The sequence below is a fragment of the Theropithecus gelada genome, chromosome 15 (assembly GCF_003255815.1).
Source record: "Theropithecus gelada isolate Dixy chromosome 15, Tgel_1.0, whole genome shotgun sequence".
Taxonomy (NCBI): domain Eukaryota; kingdom Metazoa; phylum Chordata; class Mammalia; order Primates; family Cercopithecidae; genus Theropithecus; species Theropithecus gelada.
In genome coordinates, this window is record NC_037683.1 from 111,376,896 (window position 1) to 111,384,380 (window position 7,485).

Genomic DNA, 7,485 nt, shown 5'->3' on the forward strand with positions numbered 1-7,485 from the left:
TGCAGAAGTCATGCTGGTGGCCTGGACTCCGAAGGGAGAGAAGTGGGTTTGAGAGACATTTAGGAGGTAGGATTGCCAGGGCCTTGGTGATAGCTTGGATGTGGAGGGTGGAGCAGGAGGGGTGTCAAGCAGATATTGCTCTTAGATTACCACCTGGGATATTAGGGAGAGTGAGTGGGCTGTTTTTTCTTTGTTAGGCAGAACTTGGTTTTGTGGTGCAGTAGGGTGCCTCAAACCAGAAGCCTGACTTCCTCCTACAGGCCAGACCCCACATGGCCGTTCCTGTGACTGCCAGGCCACTTTGAGGCTGAGAGAGATGGTTTTGTCTGGCCTCTGCCCTGCACGTGTTTACGAATGACTTCTCTGTGTTGGCAGATTTGGGGGTCCACCAGATAGGATCCTGTGAAGACACCTCAAAGGTCTTTAGTCCAATTTATAAAACATCTTTTTGTTCATTATATCATTTCCACAATAAAAGATGAATAAAATATACAGAGGTTTATTTAGTGAATAAGGTTGATGGTGCACCTGTGCTAGGCAGTGCTTTAGTTCGTTGAGACACCAAGGAGTTGAGACAATCCTTTACCTTGGAGTTTTGTGTCTGTAAGTCCTGCTGTTGAGAGCTGTGTGTGTTAAAATGTCTGATTTGGGCAGGTGAGATCTGGGCCATCTATAAGGTTAGGTTAGAGGAGGTTGGTCTGTAAGGTTAGGTGAGAGGAGGTTGGTGTCCAGCAAGTATCCAGTGCCCCATCAACATCCCAGTTCTTGTCCACCGATCTTCCAGTTGTAGGACTGATGCGGAGGCCCTCAGAGCGACTTCAGAGGAGAAGTAGTGTGCTCTTTGGCTGTCTGTTTTGGAGTGTAAATTGTAAATCCTCTGCAAACAAGAAGTTGGAAACAAGTAGCGTTTCAGCTTGAGTTTCTTGTTAATGGCTTGCAGTTGTATGAACCAGAGCATGTATACCACAGGGCAACACGAGGGTCCCTCTATCACCATTTCTCCTGGTGGCCTAAGTGGGGATTTAAACAGAATAATGTGTGCAGCCTCATTGTGTGAAAGTCCAGTACTTTGTGCTCAGAGTGTCATCAGGGAAGGGCCCCGACTTTGAAGGCTGCTGCGTCTCGCTCTGTGATAGGAGGCACAACGTGGCCTTGGTCTTACGAAGACCTTGGGTGCCACAGCTCACTTCAGCCCTGATGAGCCTGATGCAGGCACTGGGCCCTGGTTCTGGAGGTGAGAATACACCCTGGGCCTCCACTGCATGGCTGCACTGTGAGCATTCAGGTGCTTATTTGGGGACTGATACGGAGTCCTGTGCCAGATGCAGTGGTGCACACCTGAGAACCAAGGGTCCCTGCTTCTACTGGAGAATCTGGACAGATGTAGAAGGTAAGAAAGGCTGGGAGTAGGGATTAGGGTTAAGGTTAGGCTTGGGGCTGGGGTTGGGATTGTGTTTAGGGTTAGGGTTAGGGTTGGGGTTGTGTTTAGGGTTATGATTAGGGTTTAGTGTTAGGGGTTAGGGTTTTAGCATTAGCGTTTTAGGGTTATGGTTAGGGGTTAGGGTTGGGGTTATGGTAAGGTGTTAAAGGTTAGGGTTAAGGTTTAGGGTTAGGGTTGGGGTTATGGTAAGGTGTTAAAGGTTAGAGTTAAGGTTTAGGGTTAGGGTTGGGGTTAAGGGTAAGGGTTATAGCTTTTAGGGTTAGGGTGCTTGGCAAAATGGGTCCACCCTCTCCCAGGTAACCCTGGCTCTAGGCCCTCTATTATGTCCTGGCCTGCCCCACCAGTCCCCTGGAGCCCTCTGCTGACCTAAACTTCACGCTGTATGTTCTTACTTGTAAGTGGGACATAAGCTATGATGATGATTCCAAAGCCTAAGAATGATAAGTGGGCTTTGGGGACTTAGGAGGAAAGGTGAGAGGGAGGTGAGGGATATAACCCTACACATTGGGTACATTGTACTCTGCTTGGGCTATGGGTGGACCAAAATCTCAGAAACCATCAATAAAGAACTTTAGCATTTAACCAAAACCACCTGTTCCCCAAAACTACTGAAATAAAATAAAATAAAATAAAATAATAACAACAGATATCTTATTCCTTTGGTATACCACATGGCCTAGCTCAAGAATTTACTAAATACTTGTAAAATATAAGAATCGATGGAACAACGGGGTAAGCACAGCTCATGCAGAAGTGTTAAGGTTCAAAGCAGTGTTCCCTGCACAGGCCCTGGGTTACTGCATTTTTGGGGAGGCACTGCCATCTCAAGCCTCCTTGTTTGTGGCTCATGTTCTAACCCTCACACAGCACATGCTTGTCTTTAAAAGCATCAAGGTGAAATAAACCACATGTTAATCAACGTAGAATAAGTGGGCAATTAGAGAGCCCACATAATTTAGTTGTATAATAGTAAACTTCTGCTGCATATTTAACGGAAAATAGACAAGATAATCTTTTTTATAAAAAGTGCAAATTATTTCACTGTTTCTGAATACTTACTGCTAAAACTCCACACTGAAGCACTGCCCAGAATGGTGGCCCGTGAAGTGCTCTCAGTCTGGGACACGTTATTCCTCTTGTGTAAAAACTGCACCACTTTCAGACAGACTCTCAGGCAAAGACACAGAAAATTATCTCATTATTAGATTCGTGATCTTTTAGAGGTTTCCTATCACTGAGGTCATCTGAGCCAGTAGTTTTCAAAATGATTTGATGGCTTCATATCCTAAAATGTTGCATTTAAATTCTAGTTAAAAATAGTTTACTGTATTTTCCATTCTAAGACAGATTTTTTTTTTATGCTTTACTTTTTCTGGAATTAACATGCATCTTCCAATTGATACACTGCATTAAATATGATGAGATCTGTTCTTCTAAAAAATTATCAATACATTTGTGATAATTATTGATTTAATAGCATCTCAGAATTTAAAACATCCAGGTTACAATCATTAAGTCTTCTACAATATTTAGATACAAGAAGGTCATATTTCTTTCTTTTTATAAGTCAAATTATATCTAGCAGAAACTCACACGTGTGAAGATATGGAAGATTCCAATTCGCGGAGGTTCCTCATCATATTCTGTGCCAGACACTGGAGGCGGGTATGGTGGCACTTCATGCTCCTCACCTTCCTGTCTCACTACTTTTCCTGTGATTGCCAACTGCTGGCCCTTTACTCTGAAGGGGGTGAGAAGACCACTGCCCTGGCACTGGGGAGGGGATGCTCCTCACAGCACAGGAAGTGCCAGGAAGGCAGCCGTCACATGCCGGAACCTTGGCCACACCAACCACATCTGGGGAACTGCATGTGACTAGGGCCTAGCCCATTAGGAATGCTACTCTTCTGGAAATATCTCCCCAGTATCTTCATTTTGTTTTCCCATTGGCTAGTCCAGCTTAACCCCTTAGATGATTCTAGATCTCCCCTGAAAATACCTAGGTGACAGTTATCCAGGCAAATTCTCTTTTCCTCCTTTAAAACCATAAAGGCCATATGCGTGTGTATGTGTGTGTGTGTGTGTGTGTGTGTGTGTGTTACAGAGAGGCCTAATCTGCAAAAGCACAGCTTGGCCTTCAGGAAATAGATGGGAAAAGGGAAAAGGGCTGCTTTATTATTTCCTTGTGCCTTCAAAGCACACACAAAGAAAATATCAGTTAGTACTTTCTCTAGTAATTCCATCTGTAACATTGAGCAGTTAAAAGTTGTTATAATACTTTTAAATACCTTGCCCATACAAGCGCATTATAAAATGTAGCATTAATGAAACAATTAAATGTCCCAACTTAACCTGTCTTCTTGTAAGCCCTGAAAAAAATTTCTCCCACTATCTCTATGAATATGTTTACCATTTGTGCAAATATACCACTGAATAGAGATAGTAGACAATTTTTATTTTGACAGCAATCCACTCGTAAAATGAGACACAAAAATTCTGCTATAACCTATGTGCATTGGCAGATGCAATTAAATGTGAGCCAAGGCCCATTTGTTCGTGCATGTGTTTTTATGATTTTGTCTGTTCCTTTTTTGACTTATATTTATAATACAGAATGTGAGAAGAGTTAGCTCTTTGTAGTTATTTAGCTGTAAGACATAGAAAATTGTTCTAGAACCTTTAAAAAGCAGTTGCAGGAATTTTTTTAAAGTCCCCGAAATTACAAGTCAAGATATTATTTTAAATTATTATTCTTTGAAACTACTTTTCTGTATACATCAAGATTTATCAATAACATATAAACAAAGTAGGAAAGTATGGTTACCATATTTTATAATGGCACCTCATGTTGCTTATTTCTTTTATAATTAAGTCATAAATTGAGCTCACAAAAATATTTATATTGATAAAATGATTATCATTGGTAATGTTTGAGTTTTTCTTGTACATTTTTATGTAACAACAAAAAAGTTTTTACTATTAAAAATGGTTTTAAAAAAATTGGAGCAAGCCTAACCTTCATTTTATAAATACAATAACCTGAGGCTCATCAGGGCTGGTGACTCTCACAGGCGCACACCCGGCATTGCTGGATATCGGCTCAGGATCCAGAATGAATTTGAACAATTCATGCTAAATTAATAAATGTACTTTAAAATAGGCCCATATTAATCCCAAAGTAACTAAACCCATGGAATTTGTAAAAGAAGATGTTTATGAATGAGGACATGGCCTTTCGACATTAGTTCTGATTCTCCCCTTTCTAAAAGAATCTACAGTCTCTATTTTCCCATTACGAGATTTCAGAGGAGAGCCTGGTGTCACTTACAGCAGACATCACAGATGTCTGAGTGTTTCAGTTGAGGACGGTAAAGGCTTTGTTTGTTTCATAAAACCTTGTTTTCCAGGGGAGAAAACACAGGTTGAGTCTAAAGTCAATCCTCCCATTGAAATATTTTAATGACGCTGAAAAAGGTTGTTGTGTTTCGCAGGTGCAAGTGGAGCAGTGTAGTCCTGACTTCTGAGTGGAGCTAGAATTATGTTAACGTGTTTGCATTTCTTGCTCAATTTTTAAATATAAATATACTTAAGCACTGCTTTTTAATGAGAATAAAATAGTTTAACAATGTTTACGCACCTATTTTAGTTATTACATTCTCTAAACTGTTTTTATCCTCACAACCATGGAAATACTCCACCGTCTCCATTTCAGAAAGTAGACAGTAACTGAACAAAACTGTCCACTTTTAAAAAACATGATTTATTTCATTATGAAAGTTCATAGTTGATGTAATTAATACCTTTTTGTGGTCCTAATTCAATGGGTGTGGGCATCTGCACACTGTCGTGGGTCCACCGTTGTGGTGAAATCGCACACAGTGGTCTCACTGCCCTAAGCAGCCGGGGCTCTCTGCCCATCCATCCTTTCCTCTCCCCAACCCCTGTCAACCATTGAGTGTTTTACTATCTTTGTAATTTTCCCTTTTCCAAAATGTCATGTAATTGGAATCATACAGTATGTAGCCTTTTTGGCTTCTTTCACTTAGTGGTATGTATTTTGGGTCCCTGTGTGCCTTTTCATGATTAGATAGCTCATTTATTTTCTCACTGAATGATATTCCATTGTCTGTAGGTAGCAGAATTTATTTATCCATTCACCTACTGAAGGACATGTTGGTTGCCTCCAGTTTCTGGTAATCCTGAGTAAAGCTCTGAACATTTGTGTGCAAGTTTGTGCGTGGACATAACTCTTAAAGGAATGACAAGGAAAGGTGTATTTGCCTGATCCCAGGAATCCATATAAACATCCATGATAACCCCACCTTTTTTTAAAAATGTATGATTTGGATGAAACAAGAGAATGAGACTGACTGTTGCTGAGTCCCTGTTGCAGTCCCGACACAGCTGGAGACACCCTGCTCTCCTGCTTTCCTTATTTTGATGATGCTTATGAGGACCATGTTGTCTGAGGAAGATGGTTCCCATCCAACTCTGCCCCTGGTGTGTCACGTGCCGGCCTTGTCAACACACACGAGAACCTGACAGGGTGAGTGTTATAACCCCATCTATAGAAAAGGAAACGTCTCTAAAGTCTTTAGCATCTTGCCCGAGTTCGGACACTTAGCAGAGGCCTGAGTTTAGATGCAGCCCTGTCTTGCTCTTTCACAGCCTCAACACCACATGCCTTGGGTGACCCACACAGTGAGTCACTGACAGCCCTCGTGGTTGGCCTGTGGCACAGCATGGAGCGGAATGGCCCACTGACCTTTTCAGACATTCAAGCAATTTGTGATGGAGCATATGTGGTCACTCCCACTTAGTTCTGTTGTTCAGTTTAATAGAATACCTAATTCTATGTTTATTATGAATAAAGGGAGATTTCTTGTGTTTTTGTTTTGTTTTGTTTTGTTTTGAGACGGAGTCTTGCTCTGTTGCCCAGGCTGGAGTGCAGTGGCGCGATCTGGCTCACTGCAAGCTCCACCTCCCAGGTTCACGCCATTCTCCTGCCTCAGCCTCCCGAGTAGCTGGGAATACAGGCGTCTGCCACCACGCCTGGCTTTTTTGTATTTTTAGCAGAGATGGGTTTCACCATGTTAGCCAAGAAGGTCTCGATCTGCTGACGTCATGATCCGCCCACCTCGGCCTCCCAAAGTGCTAGGATTACAGGCGTGAGCCACTGAGCCCCGCCTCTTGTGGTTTTTAAGAATATGAAGCATATCTATTTTGCCTACAAGTTGGAAGTTCCAATACTACAGGAAGCATAAGAGCAGGTTATAATGATGGGTCTTTTATAAGACTGAATTCACATCAAACTGAATCAGTAACTCCAGCCATATGAACAGGGTGAGACATTAAACATTTAATGAAAAGAATTCCTTTCTTAGGTCACAGCAAGGACTAGATATATCTAATTATGCCCAGTAAGATGTATTGTGATATTTACAGTTAATCACTCATTTAATTCAAAGGGTATTTATTAATCGTCTGCTCTGAGCATAACATCAATCGAAAGCAATGTGTTCACATGGAAAAAAAGACTTACCTGAGGTGGCTGGGTGCAGTGGCTCATGCCTGTAATCCCAGCACTTTGGGAGGCTGAGGCGGGTGGATCACCTGAGATCGGGAGTTTGAGACCAGCCTGACCAACATGGAGAAACTCCATCTCTACTAAAAATACAAAATTAGCTGGGCGTGGTGGTGCATGCCTGTAATCCCAGCTACTCAGGAGGCTGAGGCAGGAGAATCGCTTGAACTTGAGAGGAGGAGGTTGCAGTGAGCCGAGATTGTGCCACTGCACTCCAGCCTGGGCAACAAGAGTGAAACTCCATCTCAAAAAAACAAAAACAAAAACAAAACTTGCCTGAGGCTCTAAGTCAACTTTCCACAACCAGCACACATTTCTAATTTGAAATACATATCTAAAGCTTTGAATGCATATAGCTATCCCAATCTAGAACTAAGTCAATAGTTGCTTTGAATTGTTTAAATTATCCTGGGAATCGGAAAGATATGTCGTCTACATGAAACAATAAAGGTTATATTAC